The sequence below is a fragment of the Peromyscus leucopus genome, chromosome 2 (assembly GCF_004664715.2).
Source record: "Peromyscus leucopus breed LL Stock chromosome 2, UCI_PerLeu_2.1, whole genome shotgun sequence".
Classification (NCBI taxonomy): Eukaryota; Metazoa; Chordata; class Mammalia; order Rodentia; family Cricetidae; genus Peromyscus; species Peromyscus leucopus.
Genome location: NC_051064.1, coordinates 39,271,675 through 39,283,625, shown reverse-complemented (window position 1 = coordinate 39,283,625; position 11,951 = coordinate 39,271,675). Strand labels below are relative to the sequence as shown.

General features: G+C 38.3%; 1 non-coding gene across 1 annotated transcript; it reads right to left on the bottom strand.

The window, feature by feature from the left end:
* Positions 1-981: 981 nt before the first annotated feature.
* LOC114709934 lies at positions 982-1,144 on the bottom strand. Its single transcript, XR_003736996.1, has one exon. It is a non-coding gene; the product is annotated as a U1 spliceosomal RNA (small nuclear RNA).
* Positions 1,145-11,951: the final 10,807 nt, after the last annotated feature.

Sequence of the window (11,951 nt, the reverse complement as noted above, 5' to 3'; positions counted from 1 at the left end):
TTTCTATTTCTAATTGTGTGTATATATTTTTGTCTATGTGGGGGTTGTGGACACATGCATGAAAATACCTGCATAAGTTCAGAGGTCATCCAAGGCACTGAAGCTGTGGTACTGGCAATTGTGAAGTAGTCACCATGTGTGCTGAATACTACACTCTCATTTCCTGTGACATATGCAAGTTCATCTAACCACTGAGCCATCTACCCTACTCCCACATTCTTATATCTTGTGGTGTGACACACTTCATACATTAAAAAAGGAATATCGACTTACAAATGGCTCTGGGAAGTCCATCCTTCTCTGATTTTATTTTGTTTTTTTTTTTATTAGCAGAATAAGTAACTGTCCAGGGTTTGCAGAAAATGTTGAATTCATTGTGTTTAAGTTTTAGGATATGATAAACAAAATACTGGAGTACAATTTCAGAATAAACTTTAGTCTTGTTTCCATCAAACATTTTCATAGTTAAAATATAAGTAAAAAAAGACCCTCTTGTTACAGTGCTTATTGCCATGAAATACATGAAAAAGAAATCATCTTGAATACTTTCAGGTGTTCAAACCACCTAAATTTTAAACCTTAGTAATTTAGTCATTTTCACAGTGAGTGTGGTTTATATTCCTTCTAATGAGTGTGTGTTTCCTATCACAGAACTAATCACCTTATCTATCATTTCTTTAGCACATCCTGAATTTTAATAAAATGGTGGAAATGCTCCAAATGTATTTCACCCAGAATTCCTTTTTATCCACTGAATTAAATTCTGTTATTTTGAAAACCGAGACATCAAACACTTCTCACCAGGCAGCCAGAGGGCTAGTTCATAGCTTTTATACAAATTGTCTGCAGTACTTCTGTGTGGCTGAGAGATCAATCAGCTAGTTGTAAATAAAAATGGATTAATAACTTTCTCAAATGGCTAGTGTGCCTTTGTACCCCACTGCCTGAGAACATGCACAGTAGAAAAATGTAATTTTTTTCCAGGGTATAATACAAATACTTTTCTCCAGTACTAGATATTATGAAGTTGAGTTTTCTCATCTGGGGAAGATTTAAAGGTCAGCACATTTGGAGTGAAATAGACAAGCCTTTCCATAAGTAAAACACCTTCGTGACTATAGTACTCCCTCTCCAGTATTATTATCTAATTTAAAAATTGCAAAGATGTATGTTATTCTTACATGGTTTTTATTTTTGAATTGACACATTTCACTGAAGACCATTCTCTGGCTCTTCCTCCAAAGTACTCTGGGGTGAGTCCATCACTTAATGTTGGAAAAGCCTGCTTCACACAAAGGGGTGTCATACTTGCTCTGCTATTGATACACTGAGTATACAGTGTCACATGACCTTTCTGTTTTTATTTAGAGGAAACCAGATGTTCTTATCCACGATTCCTAAAGTAACCTATATAAGCTCTATATGTATCCCTCCCCTTATCAATATTCAGCATTTTCTTTCTTTTTTTTCTTTTCTTTTTTTCTTTTTTTTTTTTTTTTTTTGGTTTTTCAAGACAGGGTTTCTCTTTGTAGTTTTGGTGCCTGTACTGGATCTCGCTCTGTAGACCAGGTGGGCCTCAAACTCACAGAGATCTTTCTGGCTCTGCCTCCTAAGTGTTGGGATTAAAGACGAGCCACTGCCACCATGCCAGCATTTTTTTTTATTACTATTGGATAAGAGCCACTTCAAGTGTATCGAGATGATCTCTCACAGTGCTTTGAATTTTCATTTCTCTCATGAATTTACATGTTGAATGGGTTTTCTTATACCTGCTATTTATTTCAGGCTTTTTTTTTTATTTTTAAAAGAAGTATCTATTAGGATGATTTCCCAGTTTGCATCTACTTATTGGGGAGCTTTGCAGTTGAGTTTCAATGTCACTTTACAATGTCTGCAGAGTTCCCTAATGTCCGTTGAATAGTTTTCTTTCATTTTGTAAGTCATGTCTTTTCTATATTTGCTAGACAGGAAATTTTAATTTGAAATAATTACATTTGTCTTTCGAGGCTTTTGAAAAACAAATGTTAATTTTATTGAGTTCCCATTTATCCATTGCCTTTCTATCAAATTCAAGACCTCATTGTTCTGCACTTACATTTTCCATATTTTGTCCTATTTGTTCAATAGAGGCTTGAAATTTTACATTCCATAGGCAATTACATTTGTGTTTTCACAGATGGTATAGAAATCAAGGCTCATACCATTTCTATATATGAATAATTAGTCTAGAACATTTATTTTTAAGACTTCATACATTGGTTACTTTTGAATCTTTGTAAGTCAGTAAATTATATTTGTACTTCTATACATCATCATACCTTTGATCAATTTTTGTCAATTACATTCACTTTTCTTTTCTCTTTCTCTTTCATTCTTTTCTCTTTCTCTTTCATTCCTTCATTATTTCCTTCCTTCCTTCCTTCCTTCCTCTCTCTCTCTCTCTCTCTCTCTCTCTCTCTCTCTCTCTCTCTCTCTCTCTCTCTCTATCTATCTCTCTCTCGACAGTCCTGTATGGTTCTATGTTATGTCTCTGGGCTATCCATCCTGTGGGTCCTGGGGCTTCAGGCCATGTTAGGGGTGGGCTTACTCTCGTGGCATGGGTATCAGGTTATTGCTTGGCCACTCCCTCAATCTCTAGGCTTCCTTTACCTCAGCACATCCCGTAAGAAGGACAGACTGTAGGTCAAAGGTTATGGGGTTGAATTGGTGTCCCAATCCCTCTATTGTAAGTATTACCTTGTCAGAGGACAGAGCTACTTTGTTTTTCTCTTTTCTACTTAATGAATTCACTAAAATACTTAATCAATTATCATTGAAATTATTCAGTAGCTAACTCTCAATTCATAATTCCACCAAAATTACCATTACAACTCACCATTACATTCCATTGTAATATGTTTTATAAGAGCATTGGAACACCAGGATTTCTGTACCAACATCAACATTGTCTTTTGATGCTTAATATCAGGACAAAAGGAACACACAAGTTTTTAAATAGCATATATTCAAATCTTTAGGCATCATTTCGATGACTTTTTTTTGCCAGTTCTCTTTGTTTCTATCCTGTCTCTGGGTCATCCAGCCTCTGGGTCCTAGTGTTTCAGGAAGTATCAGGGATGGACTCACTCCCATTGTGTGAGTCTCAGGCTGGACCAGATTGGCCACTCCTACAATCTGTTCCACCCTTATCCCAGAACATCCATTACACAGACTGTAGGTTGAAGACTATGTATCTGGGTTGGTGTCCCAATCCCAATCCCTATCCCTCCCTTGGACATTTTACCTAGTCCCAGGAGATGGCCTTTTAACACTACATATTCCCTATTACTAGAAATATTAACTGAGGTCATCCTTGCTGGAAGTTTCCTTTGTACCAGGTTTCTACCTGACCCTGAAATGCCCCCCCTTTTCCAGTTGTCTCTTTCAGTACTCTCCCTTTCCACTCCTGTAACCTGATCCCTCGAGTTCTCATCCCCTGGTCCACGCACAAAATCTCATCTATTTTCCCTTCCCAGGGAGATCGCAGTATTCCCTATTGAGTTCTCCTTGTTGCCTATTATCTACTTATAAATGAATACATACTATGTTTGTCTTTCTGAGTCTGGGTTACCTAATTAAGGATGAATTTTTTTCTAGTTCCATCCACTTGAAAATCTCATGATGTTTTTAACAGCTGATACTGTTTTTAACAGTAATTACATTGTACTCCACTGTGTAAATGTGCCCCATTTTCTTCATCCATTCTTCAGATGAGGGACATCTAGGTTGTTTCCAGGTGCAGCTATTAGAAACAAAGCTACTATGAACATAGTTGAACAAGTGTCCTTGTGGTATGATTGAGCATTCTTTGGGTATATGCCTAGGAGTAGAATAGCTGGGTCTTGAGGTAGATTGATTCCCAACTTTCTGAGAAAATGCCATATTGATTTCCACAATGGCTGTAAAAGTTTGCACTCCCACCAGGAATGGAGGAGTGTTCATCTTGCTCCACATCTTCTCCCACATAAGCTGTCACTGGTTTTTTTGATCTTAGCCATCTGACAGGTGTAAGATGGAATCTCAGAGTTGACTAGATTTGCATTTCCCTGGTGACTAAGGATATTGAACACCCCTTTCAGTGTCTCTTGCCATTTGAGACTTTTCTCCTTAGAATTCTCTGTTTAGAACTGAACACCATTTTTAAGTGGATTATTTGTTGATGTCTTCTTTCTTAAGTTCTTTATATATTTTGGAGATTAGCCCTCTGTCAGATGTGAGGCTGGTGAAGATCTTTTCCGATTCTGTAGGCTGATATTTTGTATTACTGACAGTGTCCTTTGCCTTGCAGAAACTTTTCAGTTTCAGGAGGTGCCATTTATTAATTGTTGATCTCAGTGCCTATGCTTCTGGTGTTCTATTTAAGAAGCTGTCTTCTGTGCCAATGCCTTCCAGGCTATTTCCCACTTTCTCTTCTATCAGTTTGAGGGTATTTGGATTTATATTGAGGTCTTTGATCCACTTGGACTTGAATTTTCTGCAGGTGATAGATATGGATCTATTTGCATTGTTCTACATGCAGACATCCAGTTAGACAAGCACCATTTGTTTTCTACTCACTCTGTAGACCAGGCTGGCCTTGAACTCACAAATATCTGCCTGCCTCTGCCTCCCTAGTGCTGGAATTAAATAAAGGCCTGTGCCACCACTGCCTTTAGATACTTTCTTTTTTTTCCACTTGTGTATTTATGGTTTCTTTATCAAAATCAGGGGTCCATAGGTATTAGCCAGAAGTTTCTCTGGTCCTGCCTTGCCCATCAGTCCTGACAAATCTCTCCCACTTGCAGTTCCACAGCCACATATAAAATAATTACACCGAGGTTTATATTAATTACAAACTGTATGGCCTATGGTACAAGCTTCTTGCTAGTTAGCTCTCATAAGTTAACTCAATCCATTTCCATTAATCTGTGTGTTGCCACAGGGTCATGGCATTACCAGTCTGCTGACATCTTGCTATTCCTTTGGCAGCAGGTTCCTGTCTCCCCTGTCTCTGCCCTTCTTCTCTCTTTATCTCTGCTTGAATTTCCCACCTGGCTGTAAACTTTTTTTTTGCCATAGGCCAAAACAGCTTTATTTATTATCCAATGGGAGCCACGCATATTCACAACATAAAGAAAGACATCCCACAGCACATAGGTTTGTGGATTTAAATGTACATCTTTGATTTGATTCTATTGATCCACCTCTGTTTTTCTGCCAATGCCACACTGTTTTTTTTTTTTTTTTTTTTTTAAAATATTGCTCTGTAGTATACTTTGAAATCCTTAGTCATCAGGGAAATGGTAATCAAAACAACTCTGAGATACCATCTTACATCTGTCAGAATGGCTAAGATCAAAAACACCAAAGACAGCTTATGTTGGAGAGGATGTGGAGCAAAAGGAACACTCCTCCACTGTTGGTGGGAATGCAAACTTGTACAGCCACTCTGGAAATCAATATGGTGGTTTCTTAGAAAATTGGGAATAAGTCTTCCTCAAGACCCAATTATACCACTCTTGGGCATATATCCAAGGAATGCTCAATCTTACCACAATGACACATGCTCAACTATGTTCATAGCAGCATTATTCATAATAGCAAAAACCTTGAAACAACCTAGATGCCCTTAACTGAAGAATGGTTAAAGAAAATATGGTACATGTACACAATGGAGTATTACTCAGCAGTAAAAAACAATGATATCATGAAATTTGCAGGCAAATGGATGGAACTAGAGAATATCATCTTGAGTGAGGTAACCCAGATTCAGAAGGACAAACATAATATGTACTCACTCATAAGTGGATACTAAATGTGAGGGAAGGGATAGCCAGACTTCAACCCACAACTCCAGAGAGGCTAGCTAACAGGAAAAGACCCTAGGAGGGACAATGGATGACCCTGAGAAGGAGAAGTGGATGAGATCTACATGAATGGACAGGGTGTGGGGGCTGGCAGAGGGCGAGGAGTGGGGAATGAGAACATAGGGAAATGGGAGGATCAAGCTGGAACAGGGACAGAGTGGGAGGGCAGGGAGGAAGATACCATGATAGATGATAACATCATGGGAATAGGAAGAGGCAGGGTGCCGGGGAGGCTCTCAGGAATCCACAAGGTTGACCCCACCTAGGTCTGCTGGCAGTGGTCCAGATAGTGACCAGCCTAGCAAATAAACTAGCTGTCATCATAGAGCCTTTGTCCAGTGGCTGATGGAGGCAGATACAGAGATCCATGGCCAGGCACTAGGCTGAGCTCCGGGAATCCAATTGATGAGAGAGAGAAGAGATACTGCAGGCGAGAGACATCGAGATCATGATGGGAGGACGTGCAGAGATGACAATATTGGAAGCCCATGAACTGTGGACTGGTGGCTGTGGAGCTCCCATGGGACTGGACTAGGATCTCTGGATACGGAAGATGGTTGTTTGGCTCAGACTGTTTGGGGGGGCACCCAGGCAGGGAGATCGGCATCTGTCCCTGGTCTATGGGCAGGCTTCTGGAACCCGGTGCCTGTGGTGTGACACCTTGCACAGCCTTGGTGCACTGAGAAGGGGCTTGGACCTGCCTAGGCTCAGTGTACTGGGCTCTGCTGATTCCCCATGGGAGATCTCGATTTGGGGGATGTGGGGATGTGGAGTGGCTTGGGAAAGAGGGCTGGGGGTGGGAGGAGAGAGGAGGGGGGAATCTGTGAATAGTATGTGGAGTGAGTAGAAAATTTCTTAAAAAGAAAAATGAAAAAAATCTGCTCATCAGTTGATGGACATGAAGACTGTTTTTATTCCTGGCTATTGTAAATACAGCAGCAATAAACATGGCTAAACAGGTATCTCTGCAGTAGGTGTAGGACCAATAAGAATGGCCTCATAGGTTCATATATTTGAATGCTTAGTCAAATGGTACTATTTGAAAGAATTAAAACGATTGGGGGGGATGGCCTTGTTGGAGGAAGAATGCCACTGGGGGTGATTTGAGGTTTCAAAAACCCATGCCAGGTCCAGTATTTCTCTCTCTGCCTAAACAGGATTTAACTGTCAGCTACTTCTCTAACACCACACCTGCCTGCCATTATGCTTTCTGCTGTGATAATAATGGACTAAGCCTCTGAAACTGTAAAAAAGCCTTCAATTAAATGCTTTTATATATATATAAAGTTCGGCAGTGGTGGCACATGCCTTTAATCCCAGCACTAGGGAGGCAGAGGCAGGAGGATATTTGTGAGTTCAAGGCCAGCCTGGTCTACAGAGCACAATCCAGGAAAGGTACAAAGCTACACAGAGAAACCCTGTCTCGAAAAACCAAAAACAAACAAACAAACAAAAACAAAGCAAATCAAAACAAAAACAAAAAACTATTGCTCTGTAGTATACTTTGAAATCTGGGATAGTGACACCTCCTCTGGATGTTTTTTTATTGTCCAGGTTTGTTTTAACTGTACTGGGTTTTTTTGTTTTTCCATGTGAAGTTGAGTATTGTTCTTACAAGGTCTATAAAGAATTGTATTTAGAATTTAATGAGGATGGTGTTGAATCTGTGGATGGCCATTTTGTGGTAAGATGGCCAATTTTACTATGTTTATCCTACCAATCCATGAGCATGGGGGAGTTTTCCCTCTTCTGATATCTTCTTCAATTTTTTCTCCTGACTTGTATTTATTATCAAACAGGATTTTTACTTGGTTAGAGTTCCCCCAACATATTTAATATTATTTGTAGTTATTGTGAATGGTATTGTTTCCCTGATTTCTCTTTTAGCTTGTTGGCCCATTATATATAGGAGGGCTACTGATTTTTACTTTAGTTAATCTTATATCCAGCCACTGTGATAAAGGTGTTTTTCAGCTGTAGGAGTTCCCTGGTATAATTTTTTGGGTTGCTTATATATACTGTCATAATATCTGCAAACAACACTTTGATTTCTTCCTTTGCCAATTTGTATCCCATTAATCACTTTTAGTTGTCTTATAGCTCTAGCTATAACTTAGAACTTCAAGTACTATATTGAATAGAGTGAACAGCTTTGACTTGGCCCTAATTTAAGTGGAAAAATCTTTGAGATTCTCTCCATTTAATTTGATATTGGCTATATGGCTTTGCTGTATAATGCCTTTATTATGTTTAAGTATATCCCTTGTATTCCTGACCTCTCCAGGACTTTAATGGAGGGATGTTGAATTTTGTCAAAGGCTTTTCTCAGCATCTAAAGAAATGGTCATGCATTTTTCTTTTCTTTCACTTTCTTTATATGGTGTAGAAGATTGACAGATTTTGGTAGGTTGAAACATCCCTGCATCTCTGTAATGAAGCATACTTGATCATGTTGGATGATCTTTTTGATGTGTTCTTTGATTCATTTTTCAAGTATTTTCTTGAGAATTTTTACATTGATATTCATGGAGGATAGTGGTTTGTAATTCCCTTTCTTTGTTGAGTCTGTGAGATTTGATTATCAGGGTGACTGTGGCCTCATAAAATGAATTTGGTAATGTTCTTTCTGGTGCCATTTTGTCGAATAATTTGAGTAGTATTGGTATTAGCTCTATTTTAAAAGTCTGATAGAATTGTGTTCTTAAACCATCTGGCCCTGGGCTTTTTTTGGTTGGGAGATTTTTTTTTTTTTTCAAGACAGGGTCTCTCTGTGTAGCTTTGTGCCTTTCCTGGGACTCACTTGGTAGCCCAGGCTGGCCTCAAAAGCACAGAGATCTGCCTGGCTCTGCCTCCTGAGTGCTGGGATTAAAGGCGTGTGCCACCACTGCCCGGCATGGTTGGGAGACTTTTAATAACTGCTTCTATTTCTTTAAGGGTTATAGATTTATTTAAGTTGTTTATGTGATCCATCTTAGATTGATAGGTGGTATCTATCAAAACATTAATCCATTTCTTCTAGATTTTCCAATTATATGAAGTGTTTTTGAAGTATGGCCTAATGATTCTCTGGAGTTCCCTGGTTTCTGTCTTCATACCCCCTTTCCATTTCTGATTTTGTTAATTTGAATATTCACTCTCTATCTTTTAATTAGTTTGAATAAGGGTTTGTCTATCTTGTTGACTTTCTCAAAGAACAAGTTTTTATTTCACTGATTCTTTGTATTCTTCACTGTGTTTCTATTTTATTGATTTCAGTCCTCAGTTTGATTTTTTCCTGCTATCTACTCTCTTTGGGTGAATTTGTTCCTTTTTTGCTCTAGAGCTTTCAGATGCACTGTTAAGTTGCTAGTATGAGATCTCTCCAATTTCTTTATGAAGGCATTTAGTGCCTGAACTTTTCTTGTAGCACAACTTTCATTATGTCCCATAAGTTTGGCATGTTTTACTTTCATTTTCTCTGAATTGTAGGAAGTCTTAAATTTCTTCCTTTATTTCTTCTTTGACCCATTGGTAATTTAGTTGAGATATGTTCAGTTTTCATGAGCTTGTAGGTTTTGTGTTATTGATCAAATTAAGCTTTAATCCATGGTGAACTGATAGGACTCAGGTATTTTCTCAATTTTTCTTGAATCTGTTGTGATTTACCTTGTGATCGATTATGTGATCAGTTTTGGAGAATGTTCCATGAGTTGCTGAGAACAAAGTGTATTCTTTTGTGTTTAGCCAAAAGTCTCTGTAGATATTTGCTAGATCAATATGGTCCATTACATCTGTTAGCTTCAGTATTTCTCTCTTTAGTTTCTGTCTGCATTATTTGTCCATTGGTGAGAGTAGGCTATTGAAGTCTCCCATGATTAATGTGTGAGAGTCAATTTAAGCTTTACGGGTGTTTCCTTTAAAAATATGGGTGCCTTTGTGTTTGGAGCATAGATGTTGAATATTGAAACATCATCTTGGTGAATTTTACTTTGATGAGTATGGAGTGACCTTTCCCATCTCTTTTGACTAATCTTGGTTGGAATTCTAATTTGTTAGATATTAGAATTGCTACACCACCTTGCTTCTTGGGTCCATTTGCTTGGAAAATCTTTCTACAACTCTTGACTCTGAGGTAATATCTTCCTGTTGTATTCAGAACAGGGATGGATATTGTTTTCACATCCATTCTATTAGCCTATATCCTTTTATTGGATAATTGAATCTTGTGATATTGAGAGATATTAATGACCAATGACTGTTAATTCCTGTTATTTTGTTGTTGCTGCTAGTTGTTGGTAGTAGTGTGTGTGTTTGCATATGTATGGATATGTGTTTGTGTTTACCTTCTTTTTATTTTACTGGTGTGAGATTATTTCCTGTGTTTTCATGGGTGTAGTTAACCTCCTTAGGTTGGAGTTTTCCCACTAGCACATTCTGTAGGGCTGGATTTGTGAATAAATACTGCTTAAATTTGCTTTGTCATGGAATATCTTGCTTTCCCCATCTATGGTGATGGAAAGTTTTGCTAGGTATAGTAGTCTTTGCTGGCATCTGTGGTCTCTTAGAGTCTGTAAGACCTATATCTAGGCCCTTATGGCTGTAACAGTCTTCATTGAGAAGTCAGGTATAATTTTAATATGTCTACCTTTGTATGTTACTTGGCCTTTCCCCCTTGAACCCTTTAATATTATTGCTTTTTTCTTTACATTTAATGTTTTATATTATATTGTGGGAGAACTATGATATTTGGTCCAATATATTTGGTGTTCTGTAAGCTTTGTGTACCTTTACAGGCATGTCTTTTTTTTTAGGTTAGAAAAACTTCTTTTCTACGATTTTGTTGAAGATGTTTTCTAGGCCTTTGAGATCTGAATCTTCTCCTTCTTCTATTTCTATCATTCTTAGGTTTGGTCTTTTCATAGTGTCCCAGATTCCCTGAAGGTTTTACATCAGAAACTTTTAAAATTTACAATATTGTTTGAACAATATATATACGTATACATATATGTGTGTGCATGTATATATATATGTACATACATACATACATATATATATATTTCTTCTATGATATCTTCTATGCCTGAAATTCTCTCTCCCATCTCTTGTATTCTGTTTGCAATATTTGCTTTTGTAGTTCCCATTTACTTGCCTATATTTTCCATCCCCAGGATTCCCTCAGTTTGTATTTTCTTTATTGCTTCTATTTCCATTTTCAGGTATTGAACAGTTTTAATAATTTCCTTCACATGTTTTTGTTTTGCTGGATTTCCTTCAGGGATTTGTTCTTTTCCTTTTCAAGGGCTTCTATCATCTTCACAACATTGGGTTTCTTTTTTTCTGCTGTGTTGGAATGTCCAGGACTTTTTATAGTAGGATAGCTGGGCTCAGAAAGTGATGTATGGTCCTGGGTGTTGTTGACTGTGTTCTTTTGCTGTCCTCTATTCATCTGGTTTTGAGGTTATTATCAGTTTAGGTGCTGATTTCTGAGTTTATCTTTGTTTGATGACTGCTTTTTGGATGACCCCTCCACCCCAGCTTTCTGTTTCCTAGCCTGAGTGGCCTGTGGTTCTGGTGACCAGCAAGTCTTCAATACCAGTAGTGTGTCTCTCCTGGGCTCCTGGTACCCTGCTTGGCCTCTGGTGTTTTGGATGCTTGTTTTGATTCTGAGGTGTTGGGGTTTTGGGAATTTGTGTTACCTCTAGGGTTCCAGGTATTTGGAATTCCTCATACCAGCATGGCCTCCAGTATACTGGGTGTCTTCAGATGTTCGTAGTACCTGTGTCATCTCCAGGAGACAGGAGTTGTCTGCCAGATTTTGTGCTGGGATATGGAGCTCAGGGAAAGGATGCTGTTGGGAACTGTTGGCCAGGGCTTAAGGCATAATAGTGGGTGATCTACAGTGTATTGCCCAGGGTTTCTAGGTGGCTACAGGTAGAGTGGGAATCTTCTGCCAGGTGAAAGGGTTGGGATATGGATCCCAGGAAATAGGGTCTATGTATGAGTTTTAAACGTTCTTTTTAACTTAAATACAATATTTTCTTTGGAATAATTATAGACAATTATGTATTTTTATATAGTTTCCACATG